The sequence below is a fragment of the Pithys albifrons genome, chromosome 18 (assembly GCF_047495875.1).
Source record: "Pithys albifrons albifrons isolate INPA30051 chromosome 18, PitAlb_v1, whole genome shotgun sequence".
Classification (NCBI taxonomy): Eukaryota; Metazoa; Chordata; class Aves; order Passeriformes; family Thamnophilidae; genus Pithys; species Pithys albifrons.
Genome location: NC_092475.1, coordinates 9,303,451 through 9,317,238, shown reverse-complemented (window position 1 = coordinate 9,317,238; position 13,788 = coordinate 9,303,451). Strand labels below are relative to the sequence as shown.

Genomic DNA, 13,788 nt, shown 5'->3' with positions numbered 1-13,788 from the left:
AGGGGATTCCCTGAAAGTAACATCTGTGCTTCTCAGTAAATGAAGATCAGGAAAAAAGTATTTAGTAGAGCATTTTTGGTAACGATGCCATCAGCTACTGTGTTTGCAAGCTCTTCATGTCAAAGCAGGTGAGCAGGCTCCTCTCATAGGGCTCCTTGGGCCCTTCTTGGACAGGGTGTTGTAGGATGAGAGGATAATTGAGGTTGGAAGGGACCTCAGAGTCTATTCCAGCCTCCTGCTGGAAGCAGGGACAGCTGTGAGAGCAGCATGGGTTGCTTGGGGCTTTATCTAGTTGCATCTTGAATACTTCCAAGGATGGACAATGCACAGCCTGTCTAGGTAGCTGATGCTTGACTGTCCTAATGGTAAGCTTCTCCTTAGCCACTCCTTAGGCAGAACCTCTCTCTAGTTTTTATGCCTGTTTATCTTCTGCCACGCACCTTGTGAGGAGTCTGGTGCTGTCTTCTCAATGCCCTTGTGTGAGTTGTGCTCCTGCAGTTCCTGCTGGCCCATCTCTCTGGCCTGATGCAGAACACAGCCCTGCATGACAGTGTATCGACCAGGACCCCAGTCTGGGATCACCTCCAGACTTTCTGAGCATGGACAGTAGCCAGGATGCAGCCAGGAGGCTGGGATCTTCCTGCCCTTAGCTTTTCTCTCTCACAGCCCTCCACTTTTAAGAAATGCCTGGCAGAAATGCCAGTGCCCAGAGCCAGCAGGACGAACCTTGTCTTTCATCAGTGCTGCCACCACTGCCACTTGCAGCCCCTACTCCAGATCACTTCCGTTGTGTCACTCACAGCTCCAAGGCCACTGTGGAGCTGGAATGGCTTTTTCTTGGCATGCAAGTGAAGCAGAGATGGGCTCAGGTCTGAAACCTCTCCAGAACAGGAAAATCCTGAACAAGGTCAGGGCCACTGCTCAGCCCATCACTGTGTCACCGAGCGAGCTGTGGGGAAGCAGGAAGCCCAGTTACAAGACAAAGAACAAAAGTCCCAGGGAAACGTCACCAGCATAGTCATATCCACACATGCAAAGGTCCCTTCTGCCTTTTTTTTTCCCCGTTTGAAATTTCAAATTCCAGTTTGTGGACAAAGTCCTACCTATCTGAGAATATAGATCTCCGACCACTGACCAAACTCCACTCCAAGCAGTCCCGAGGACTGTTCTTCCCCTTGCCCACAGGTGCCTCTGCTCAGTCCTTGGATCTGCCAGGATCATGCTGAAACTTTTTCACTGGAGCACAGCACTGGTACTTGCACAAAGAGGATTTTTCACTTAATGTCATCAGCTCCATTTCTGAGAAGGACCATCAGGAATAACCAGGTAGGAATCATATCACCTGCAATTCATTTGGCCAGTGATTGCAGATAGAAAATGAGAAAGAGAAACAAGGGCTTCCATTGTGCTTATACCAGCAATTTTAGCTCATGATCCAAATATGGGAAGGGGAAAAAAAAGCAACTTCAGAGGGGATGAAAAACAAGAGAGAACATGAGCTTGTGAAGGCAGAGCCACTCTGTATGGTTAACTGATAACTCCAATTTGCCTCTTCCCTCTCATCTTTTCTGATTCTCCCAATTAAGCTCAACTTATTCTCATGCTAATCATTTCCTGACCTGTTTATTCTGCATTAAAAAATTAACTGAGAGCAGTTTACTGCATGACTTGCTCACACAGAACTGCTACAGATTACCAGGCAGGCTTTAAGCCTCTACACAGGACTTTTGGGTCTCATAGCCAGTCTGCACAGCCTGAGGATGAGCTTTTTTCCTGTTTTTAAAGAACAGCTTTTTCTAAAGTCAATATAAATCCCCCTCCCTTCATGCCTTGAGTATATTTGCTCTGTGACTATTTCCAAATGGGAAAGATAAAGCCAAGGGCTCGTGTTTTGTCAGACTTTTTGTAAACAGGGATATTTAGGCCACATTGTCAAACCCTTCTGCCTTCTACCTTGGCATGCTGTGAGTCTGGAGCAGAGTTGTCAGTGTGTTAATAAGCAGCTCCAAGGAATTTGTTAGAGGCTGGGGGGCTGCAGGTCAATGCAGCTGCACAAGCCCCCAGTTCAAGGGGCAGATCTTTGCCTCTGCTCTGGGCAATCACATGACAGACACGCAGATAGGGGTCTGCTCTCATGTCTTTCACCAGAATGTCCCCAGAAGCAGTGAGAAGGTTCCAGGAAAACAGATGATTCAATAGAAGATGTTTAGGGTCTGTTTGCCCTCTGTCAGTAGCACACAGCACATCCATGTCCTGGCAAACACTTTGTGGAGGGAATGAAAATGATCCACCAGCTCCAGCCAGGGAGGTGGATCGAAAAGCTCCAGCACCAACAGGCAGGAGGAGACCACAGCCACTCTTGCCTGGGGGAAAATGCAGGTAATTCTATCATCCTGTTCAACAGCAAATCACTCTTGGTGATTTACTTTCCCCAGGGCTGAAGTGTCTGTCGCTGAGGTTGAGACAGATACTCTTTGGGGCTGGGGGCAATGTCCAGGACAGGCAATCCCTGAGCAGACCCTATTCCCACTGTCACTGATGAGCTTGTGACGTGCAGTGACACCCCAGGCTCCTCATCACAGCTCAGAGTGAGCTTTGATGGAACCTCAGGCTGTTTCTCACCAGTGTCAAAGTTATCGAAATGGGGCCAAACCAACCAAATTTTTCCAGGTCCCCAGGCCACAAAATCCCGGTGTGGAGAGTCAAGGCAGTTTTTAGACATGAGAAGAGATACTTCAAAGGAGGTAGAAGACTTTGCCTGAACTCCTATCCAAAAGCAACATTTGCATTTCAGCCAAAGTTGAGATAGATGTTGGGGCTGGAGACAATTATTGGAGTTAAATAAACAGCTGCTCTGCAAAAGTGATGGGGAAAGGACTGCAAACATGGGGACAGTCAGACTGTTTCAGCCTATACTGCTCTGGCAATAACATCGTGCATGCCTTTCATCCCAGGACCAGAAAGGGGTTTATTATCTTGCCTAACAAAGGCTCTTAACTCTTGAGGAAGTAATTATTATTTCTCTTGGGAGCTGTTATTATGCAAGGACAGTAAGTTTGAGCTGTTCCCAGAAGGGCAGCTGCATTTGCTGGTGTGTATCAACATCACTCTGCTCATACTGCACCCGGTGAGCCCAAGAGCAAGTGAGGAAGAGGAACTGTTAGATTCATCTTCTTCCATTACATCACAGTCTGCAATTTGGCTTGAGTTACAGCTCCCAGCACTAATCCCACTTGCACTCATAAGTCCCTACACCACAAACATTGCACTCTACTCAAACCCCGACCCAACGGAGACCCAGACACTTTCCTGCAAAACACTCTCCTGCCTGTTTGGGAGGAAATCCAAAAAAGCTCTGACTTTACATTGTGCTGTTTCAGATTTACTGTCTACGCTGGCAGATGCTTGACTGTGGTTTAAGCCCCATTTAAATGAGAACAGAAGCCACAGGGAAGCACCATTGCTGTAGGGAGGGTTTGCTGCCAGCAACAAGCACCTATTGCTCTCTGTGCCTCATCAGCTCGTGCATTTAGTGTGGCAGGGAACTCAGAATCCCACTCTGGACCTGGAGAGAAGTTATTTAGCAGGTGGATATAATCCCTTTGGACCTGAAGTACTCTTGAAGCTTCCCAGGAAAAGGATTCTTACTGAGCCTGTAGCCTGACAGGCAAGCAAGTCTCTCCCTTCAGCCCTGCCAGCTATTAGCAGGGCTTTTATGTTTCATTGACTTTATATGTTCATTGTACACATATGAAACAGTCCCTGAATCGTTCCAGCTATGGAGCAATAGGTGGAGGAGGAGAACAGCCAAAATAAACAATGGTTGCACATCAATTTTTACTTTTTTTTTTCAATTTCTTTTTGCAAAGGTGGATGCATCAGCAAGCCATGCCTGAAAGTGACCTCCAGTGGCTCCCTCACTCAAAATTAAGACAAAAGTCTGCCAAGCTGCTGGAGGGGCTGGAGAGGGGTGAAGGGAGAACTGCAACAGAGCAAGGGCTACTGTGGTTGGGAGCATTGACAGGGCTGAATGGGAAAAGGTAGGCTGGGCATGGGAAAAAAGAAAACACAAAGGGGTGGTAAGTTAAAATTTGAGAGATTCTAGTTTCTGGAGACAGAAGGAAACAAGTTAGTGTGAAATGCTTTTTCTCTGCAGGAGTGTGTGGAGTGCCTGAATAGCCTGTCTTGTCCCCAGTGTCCTGTGCCAGAAGACACTCTTGTCCCCAGTGTTCCAGTTGCCAGAGCACAGCAAGGGGTGAGTAGGAGCCACACAGGACTCAGGAACTCCATGTCCACAGCAGCTGTGCAGCCCTGCAGCCTATGGCCAGCACACACTCTCCTGCACAACACAACCATCCTGTCCACTGCCAGGGAATCAAAAACGCATCAGAAAGCAAAGTATGGGAGCATGGGAGCCTTCTACATACATAGTTTGTTGCACAGGGAACAGCAAGGGAAGGGGATCACACATCTCCACAGCCCCCAGAAACCCAAGGCCAGGACACTGCCGTGTCAAGTGCCTGGCTCCCATTTACCAAACATGGGAAACTACTAATTAGCCTCTGAGTATTCAACCCATGTCTCCAAGACAGCATAACACTAGTATTCATCCCTTTACATTCCTGCAAGACCCAGTGCCATTGGCTTCCTCTATCATAAAGAAATTAAAGTATATTATGACCATAAACTACATCATTTGAGGAAATGAACCATTTCTACTAAATGTATCATGGGACACTGAAGTCATGAACTTTCCTAAATCAATTGGCAGCTGATAAAGAGTGCAGGTATTGCTGGGAGCAGCCCCCAGCACGTGGCTCCCCACTCAGCTCTGGCATGGGGAGCTCGTCCTGTAGGATGGTGACCGGGGTGCAGGCTGCACAGGAGGCGTGAATCTCACTGCCAGCATGATCTCTGCCTGGGAGGAATTGCTCAAGCAAGTGGATCCCCAGGATTTTTGCTGTACCCTGGGGTAGAGTGAGGGCTATTGGGGTGTTTTGGGGATGAGGCTCTGTGAGGCACAGGGGTCTAGGGCTCAGGATGCACTAAACATGTCCAAGTGCCTGCAGCCCCTCCAGCAGCACCCTGAGCCCACTCAGTCTCCTCAGTGCCTCTCCTCATCAAGGTCCCTGTGGGTGCTGGGGCCGAGGGACTGAGCACAGAGCAGGCTGGAGGTACATGTGCTGGAGGGGGGCCACAGAGGGGGTTAGAAAAACACATTCTGGTAAGAACTCTGTGCAACTGGTAAGGTTTGCATTGGAAGTGTTTTTCTCTTAGTTACCTCTAAGCTTTCATTATGAGAACTGGGTAAGTTCTGCTGCAGATCTGGCTTGGGAGCACAGGCTGTGCTGTGAGTGGCAGGATCTGTCCCCAGGCCTGCTGAGGCTACCACATGAGGCAGTAATGCCAGACACTGGGAAATGGGCTGAGAACGACCAAATCATTTTACAAACAGTGCAGGCAGTCACTGGGGTGTCAGTGGCATGTCAGGCTGACTCCACCACCTCTTCCCCCAGGAGTCACAGCACCCACCAATATGCCACCCACATTGGCTTGTCTCTCTCTTGAACCCCAGAACCAGCCTGGGGACATCAGACACCACCATCCCACAAACCTGGCATGTTCACCCCACATGAAGCAAAATAAAAACCAGAGATGTGGGGGTCCCATTGGATGGGGGACCAGAATTACCAGTGGGAATAAACATATTTTGGCAGCTGTGAATCCCCACTGGAGATCCTGGGGGTTGCCAATGCCCTTCATTCATGCAAACTCTGCAGCACTGGCTACATGCCCACTTCTCTCCCTGCTGCAAGGGCCAAGGGGAGCGCAGGGGTACCTGGTGTTTCCTGGAGCAGGTCGTATCTGCTGCCATTCATCTTCCAGAGCTGCTCAGCTCCGCAGGCAGAGCTAGGGGATTCTTGCCCCAGGACGGGGCTGTCCAGCCAGCGAGCCCCCCGTGGGCAGTGGGGCACGAGCCATGCCCAGGAGCTGACTGTGGCGCAGGAGCAGGGACTGGCTAATCCCTTAATGCTGGTCACAATGAGATTTGATGGAGAGCAGGAGTTTGTGCTGCAGAGCTGCAGGTTTTAAAGGGTTCTGGCCACTACCCGGAGGAAAATTATAAGGTGGTTCTGAGTCTGTGCCCTGATGCCCACAGCAATACCTGCTGCTCTCTGGGCCACCTTTCTGAGGTGCCCTCACCCTGGTCCCTGGCCTGACACAGGGCAGAGGGTGCCTAACCATACATACAGCTCTGGAGGCTGATTCAGAAAATATGCCTGGGTGTGTCTGATGGCAGGAGTGGGACTGACTCCTTGTTCAGGGAGAGGCTGACTGTTTTCACTTTAAAATGTTTTTATATAAATACCTAGAAGACTGTATCCTTGAGCAACAAGCTTGGTCTCTCCTCCCAGCCTCCAGCACAACATGGGGGATAGGAGACATGGGGATGAAGCAGGGTGGCAGGTGGCAGTTGCATACCTGGTACTCCTTATTCCAGACAGCCTGAGATTTTGGCTGGTGCCTTGCCCCACAGCCCATCCAAGGCAAGACAACAGGAAGAAAAGGGGTTTTCCAACTGCCAGACTACAAGAAACCTCTCTCTACCATCCCAGCACTGCACTCTCTGCTTTTTTTTCCTAAAGATAAAGCTGCTGCAAGGCTCTTGTGTTGTCTCATTTAGCCTTGGTCCAGAGGGGAGCATGGAGACTGCTTGAGCACCCAGAGTTATCTCCTCTGCAGGGAGTGTGTGCTCGCCTATGTGGGCCTGCTTAGCCTGCAGGAGGAAATTTAGGTGAAGGAATAGACCAGCACTTCACTAGGGTTTCACAGGCACTGGGTGATGAATTGAATGCTGAAAGGGAGGGACAGGTGTCTTTGGCGTCCACACCCAGAAGAATCAACTTGGGACAAATCCATCTGAAACACTCATTTTCCTGCACTTTCCTTCCTCCTCAAATGACTTTTTTCCTGCCAAGCCCACCTCTGCTTTTGCTGTGTCAAGGAGAAGAGAGTTCATTCCTGCCCTCCAGACCTCAGACCCCAAGCACCACTTCAAAGGCACAAGTCCAATGGAGCGAAAGCTTTCCTAAACCATTCTTGTCCTGTCTCCAGCTTCTACTTCCACTCAGGGCTGCCTAGGGTGCATTTGAGTAAATTTGGAGTGCCCACAGCTGCCAGCAACTTTCAGAAGGCACCTCATGAGTCAGGAATGGGGAATGACCAGCAGACCTGTACCTCAGCTCAGTGCCTGGGGAGGGAGTGTGCTGGCACGGGGGGTTGATGCCCAACATTCCCAGGTGGAGCAGGGAGCAGCATCAAGGGCAGGGCTGGGACTGAACTGTGTGTAAACTCATGATACCTCACATCACCCCTCTGTTTCCATACAGGTTTTAATGCCTGTAACTGGGAAACACACCCAAGTCAACAGAGATTTCTCCAATATGATGGCAGTCCCCAGGCACACACCCATGGATTAGCCACAGGCATTACGTGACTCTGCTTCCACTACCATTTAGTCCTCAATGGCAGCAGACTTTAGGCAGGAGAGCAGCCAGGGCTGTGGATCTGAAGCCTGGCTCTTTGTCCCCTTGCCCCTCCTGCTTCCTTATTCCACCCTTCATTTGCTGTTGCCACTTTTGCTCTGGCAATGCCAGGCTCTCTGCAGGGGCTGGTTCCCTCGGTGTCCATCAGTGCCTTGTCCACTTTTTTTTTTTTGCCTGGACATCTCCACCTGGCTGAGCCTGCCCACTGCTGAGGCAGGACCTTCTTCTCCTCATGAACTGTGGTGAGAAGCCACACAGCTTGACGGAGACCTGCAGCACAGTCAGGGTCTTTTCCCATGGGGTGTACGTGACTCTATGTTATTTTATGCCGTCTGCTGAGCCCCACCAGTGCTGCCCTGTCCATTAACCTGACACCTTGCCCAGCCTCACAGCCCATGGCCAAATTTCCTTGAGTGATGTTAGCACCAGTGAATCCTCTCCCCATGCTGACCTACTGACCAGAGTGGTGGAGTGGAGATTTCCACCCTGGTGATGAGATGGGATGCAGGACTTGTACAGCTGGCTGAAAGCCAGGAGAGGCTGGCAAGCTGGAAAGGAGCTGCAGCATCACTTATCATGGGGTGTCGGCCATGGGGTGTCACCCTGTTATCTTGGAGACAGTGCAGCAAAATGATGAGCCTTCCCTGGGAGCAGACTGGGAGAGAAGTAGCTGAGCAGGGCAGGAGGACCCAGATTCTGGAGCGCCCATGAAGTGCACTGGGCCGTAAACATGGCACGGTGGCTGTCATTTATGTGTCAGCAAACACGCTGAGTGGGCTTGACTATTGATTCTGACCATATAAACCAGTGTTGTGGCACTTGTTCAGGTTTGTGCAGGTTTTATAGCTCTTGTTCTGAGAAGTGCCCATGTATTTGGTTTTGCTCCTTCCTTCAGGTCTATCTGTTGACATTGGCTCTCCTAACCAGAGCGTTGGGCCATGCCAGGAAGTTGAGTGTACCACTCTCCGTGAGTTTCCCACTTTCCCAGGAACGTTATCACCAGCAAAATCTCACACACACCCAAGGCTGGGACAGGTGTCTAGTGCAGAGGCAGCTGAAAGGTGTCTGCTGGTCCACACCACTGGTTGGTGGGTTTGGGTTCCTTGCATTCAGTGGCAGGAGCTGAGACACCCACCCTGATAGATGGATGGGCAAAGCCACAGGGAAGGTGTTGCCCTGGGAAGTCTGGGGTGGGATGAGCAAGGTCAGAGGTCTCTAGGGCTGAGATGAAGATTGGAATGTCAAACCAGTTTGGATGTCCAGTGAAGGAGGTGTCAGGGCTCCAGGAGCATCATCACAGTGGAGGTGGACCATGCTTGGTGACCTACAGTAGGAGGCACATGGTATCACCCATTCCCTACTTTCACTCCTCTTCCCAGCAGGAGATGCCAGCACCAGCTGTGCCCTCAGTGACACCTTGGTGCTGGGGGCTCAGGGGCTTGAGCCCATGACCATCTATCCCACAGCACCAGAGCTCCTGTGACTGTATGGATGCAACTGGAGTCCCTCTGGTGGCTGCAGCATTTGGGGATAGAAAGACTGGTCTGGCCTTCAGCATTTTAGAGCCAGGAACCTTGACTGCTGATGCCTTTTCCCAGCCACTGTCTGCATGGAGCTGCTCCTCTCGCAGCATCCTGAGCCTACCTTTATTTTTTCAGACATGTATTTCCTGAAGGGATTTACTGGGTAATTTCAGTTCATGCTGAGGCTGAAGCTTGGAAAGGAGTTGTTCATGGGATAATTGCTTGTGGGACCTGGCTTTGCTCTGAAGCTTCACTGGGAATGTGGTGCCTCTGCACAGCACAGGAGAGCAGAGCCATCAGCCTCAGGTTCACAATAAAACTGCTACCTTGAAATTTGCCTTCCGTGAAAATTCTGCAACATTTGCCATTTCCACATACATTTCTGCCAGAAACCTTGTTTGTTTGAATATTTGAGGAAAGCAAATAGAGAAGGAGCCTGAACACAAATAGTCATGGAGGTTTTTTTGCAGTCTTTTCCCTGTTATGTTTCTCTGCCTGCCAGCAGAGATACTTGCACGCACCCACCTACCTGACATACCCCTTGGCTCTGTCCTGGTCCTTCTGCAAACAGTGCTGTATGTAAAAGAAACTCGTCCAGCCCTTGCTGTCTGTGGGACCACCATCACTCACCATCCCTTTGCAGTCATGCTAAGTAAACAGTTTTAATACCATTTGAGAAAATGTCAGCAGATGACTGAATACATCTGACTCGCAGACCTACACCTGCCCTGTCAAGCTCAGAACATATCTCAGACACATCTCAAGCCTTCCTGAACCTCTTACTGTTCTCTTCCCAGAGCCAGAGCTCATTTCCTGCTGACAGCAGCCCTCTGGGCTCACTCCCCTCTATAAAAATTCCACTGTGTTTCAAGCAAAGTCAAAGCCAAAGGAGTGCTGCTGGCCCAATACGCAGCTGGGGTGAGGCAGGAAAAGTCACAGCCCCATGGGCAAGTGCAGCTGCCCTGTGACACTGAGCAGCATCCCTGCAGCCCCTGCAATGGGGGGAGCATGCACAGCTCCTCTCCAAGGAAACCTTCACCAAGCACTAGCAAACAGCTCTCAGGATCAGGCCAAGGCACTAAAGCAGTGATTGTCCCTTTTGCACCCCAGTAAATACATGTGCTCACTCCTGGCTACATCAACACCCTGCTCAGGCACTGGAAACTGCTGACCTTGCCAGTACCAGTGTTGCAGCCACCCTCAAGAGCCAGCAGGAACAGCAGGAGTGGGGACAAGGAAGGAGGCTGTCCCAGGTGTCCTAACACCCCCCAGTCCCTGATGGCCTCCAGGCCATGTACAGAGAGCACAAGGTGTAAACAGAGGACTTAAAGAGCAGCTGACATGAGCAATCAAGGAGGAAAAGCTCGGTTCAGGTCATACCGAGTGGAAAGCTGTAAAAAAATTAGATGCATTTGGCAGTGAAAAATAATTGCTTTACAATGAAAAGTAAAAATATTCAGAAACTCTGCCTCCTTTTATGTTCTTCAGTTGAAACTGTTCCCCACATCTGACCAGAATGCCTGAGTAGCTCTGACGTCTCACATTTTTCAGCTATTTTCCAAAGCTGCTTTACTGATCAGGGCCAGCCCTGATCATGCACCGGTCCCTGCTACAGCCACAGCCCTGGGGATCCCCGGCTCCCAAAGCTGCTCCCAAAAGATGAAGGAGTGGTGCTGCCTGCACTGGGTTTGACACTAATTGCCCAGATTGTGTCCAAGTCTCATCAGGAGGATAAAGGTGGAGCCAGAGGCTCATCCCCTCCTTGCTTCCCAGGAGAGGATGGTCCCCTTACCCTCTCTCTATCCCTTTCCTTTTTGCACAACCATTTGCAGCTTCCCATAGGGATTTAGCACCATTGTGTCCAGTGGAGTCCTTTCCAGCTCACAGCCTATCCTCAGCAGGTGCTAGTAAAGATGCTGAATGCGCCTCCAGCTCCACAGCTCTCTAGGAGCTGCAGCATCACTCCCTTCTTGTCCACAGACCTACACAGGGTGCTGGGCATCCACCAACATTATCACCACTTGGCAGGGCATTCTCCAAATCCTTTACACAAGGCACAGGTCTGATGGAAGGGAAATAAGTGTCCCCAAAGTGTAGTTTAGGAGGAATGTTGATGGCAATCTGGGGCAGGGGATGGATGGGGAGGGTTGCAGAAACTGCAGCAGGAGGATGCCCTACTCTCTACTCTTACTGATGCCACTAATGCCAAGAGAGAGCTAGACCTGAGGCTGAATGCCAGTGCCCAGCTTCCCCCTTTGAATACATCCCTGGCTTCAGTGGATGCTGAAAGCCTAGAGGCCCTGAGATGGATAGGAAGAAGTAAAAATCAGAAAATGTTTCCATCTATCAAAGGAAATTGAAAATAACTGTGTGATCCCTGAAGACTCATCCAAGGCTGAAGGTGAACCCTAGTGTGCATCTACCAGCCATGCCAGGAGGGATGGCCTGTCTCTCCAGGGCTGGGAGCTGCTGGCTGCAGGAACAGCACTGATGGACTCAGCCAGGACTCAGCACCACCACCACTGCATGAGCCCCCTCATTGCTTTGCAAGGAAATAAAACTGCCAGTGACCTTGGAAAGGGTTTGGCCACCACTTTGCCACCTGCACGATGATGCATCCTGGCTGCTGTGCCCACCCTGCTGCCCAACCCTAGCCCAGCCCTGCAGTGCTACCAGCTGCAAGGGAAGCACTGCCCAGTCCCTCATCCCACCAGCCCTTCCTTGCCTCTATTTGGATAACTCTTTCACCTGTTTTATTTATGAGGACTCCCCTCCTTCTGCCAACACTCTGAGTTTCCTTTCACTTTACTGTGGGAGGCCTGTTTCACTTTTTTTGTATTTTTTATTTCTCTCTTCCTTGCACAGCCCCAGGCTTGCAGGCAGCAGGTGTTGGCCAGAGTGTACCTTTGTTTGGCCACAGGAGCAGATGGGGAGAGTTGCTGCAGGTGGGATGGGCAGTTTCCTCCCCATCCGCCTGATGGTACCTGGCTCTGCCTGCACTTACCCAAGTTCAGCATGTGGCTCAGTCACTGACTCTCAGACTGAAAAATTAGGAGAAAACAAGGATTCAAAAAAAAAAAAAAAGAAAGAAAGAAAGAAAGAAAAAGAAAGGATTTCAGGAGGAAATTAATTTTGGAAATGTTTGCTTGCCTGTGTTTAAGGTCAGCGATGTTCTGAGGCTGGCAAGAGGCTGCTCCATTGGAGCTGGCTGCAAGTGCGCAGAATAACTTCATCGTAAGTGATTAAAGATCTTGTTCAGCTCCTTGTGTTGCCTCTGCCAGGCAAAGCTGGTTGCTCACTACAGAAATGAAGCTGGCTTTGCACCCTGGGGCAAAGCTGGATGCAAGCACTCATGATGTGGGGACAGCCAGATCCAGCCACCCGTGTCTCTCAGGTTAATGGGAAAATCCCTTGAGCCTCCATTCTGCTAATGAGGTGCAAGTCAGTCCCAGCAAGCTGGGTGGGCCAGGAGCCATCTCCCACCAGCAGCAAGGGCTTCATCATGGAGGATGCTCAGCACCCACTAATGAGCAAGTCCTCACTCCAGGATCCACCACTCTGCACATCTCAGAAGCACCAAGCCTTTGTTCCACCTGTTCACAAGCATCCTGTATTACAGGCTCCTTTCATGTTGTCCAAGAAGCACCAGCAGGACACAAAGTCACAACCTGCACTGAACAGACCAAAAACTGGACATTTTTCTGAGTCCAGCTTTGTGTGAGGCCCAGTCCTACTACTGGCTCCTGCAACTCAGAGGCAGGGGTGAATGGGGCTCCTCCAGAGACCTGGCCTGGGATGCCAAATGAGTCACCTGATAAAAACAGGCTAAAACTCAGCATTTCATAACTGCTTGACCACAGTTGTCTTCTCCACCCCAGTGCAGTGACATTACTGAAGATCCTATGCAATTCCTACATGTTTCTATTGCCATAGGCCGTGGATCCAGCAAAATGCTGATGAGCCCAGTGCCTGGCCATGGCTCACCATGTGGCAATGTTATCCAAAATAAAGTTATCTGCAGAGTATTGAAGTTCTGGGGCCTGGGGCAAGGATGCACAGGGCAGCATGGATGCCACCACTGGGGTGGGTTAGGGCTGGAGGTGGTACCCGTGGGAGGGTGCAGGATGGGGCAAGAGAAGCCAACACCCAAAGTGAGGCCATGAGCAAAGTGTAAGAAGGTGGCCTGGGAGTCCCACACTCCTCCTGGGACCTGGCTGAAGTGCACGTGGTGGCATCAAGGTGGGCTGGGGCAGCTGCACATGTTCATAAAGCAAAAGAGGAGCAGGACATGAAAAATAGAGTGAGGAAAGGCAGGGCAGTATGATGGAGAGCCCTACAGGAGGTGGTGAAAAGCCAGGGGAAGTGATGGAGAGTCATAACGAAGTGATGGAGAGCCATTGAGAGGGATGGAGAGCCATGAGGATGTGATGGAGAGCCTCATAAATGTGGGACCTCAGCTGCTGATGTCTCACTCCACACCCTGGCCACATCCAGAGAACTCAGATTACATGGACAAAAGCAGCCCCAGCCCCTTGCTGTGCAGCAGCACAGGCACAGTTGACCTGTCCTGAGGATAACAGTAGGCTGATGTCAGCCTGGGCAGGGCACTGTTTCCTGGTGCCCATGTGCATTTGTTGTCAGTTGGCACCTGGCACAGCCAAGGAGCAAAACAGCGCAGGGCTGCTCCAGGCTGCTGCCCACTGTGCCACACAGGGAGC

General features: G+C 50.7%; 1 long non-coding RNA gene across 4 annotated transcripts; it reads left to right on the top strand.

The window, feature by feature from the left end:
* Positions 1 to 1,056: 1,056 nt before the first annotated feature.
* LOC139680264 (uncharacterized) lies at positions 1,057 to 13,095 on the top strand. Of its 4 annotated transcripts, XR_011699323.1 has the most exons (4): positions 1,057 to 1,326; positions 3,870 to 4,040; positions 4,157 to 4,255; positions 11,423 to 13,095. It is a non-coding gene; the product is annotated as an uncharacterized lncRNA (long non-coding RNA). The 4 variants fall into 4 exon arrangements; XR_011699322.1 differs by lacking the exon at positions 3,870 to 4,040 and having other exon boundaries at positions 1,063 to 1,326; positions 12,232 to 13,095; XR_011699321.1 differs by lacking the exon at positions 3,870 to 4,040 and having other exon boundaries at positions 1,063 to 1,326.
* The last annotated feature ends 693 nt before the right edge of the window (positions 13,096 to 13,788 follow it).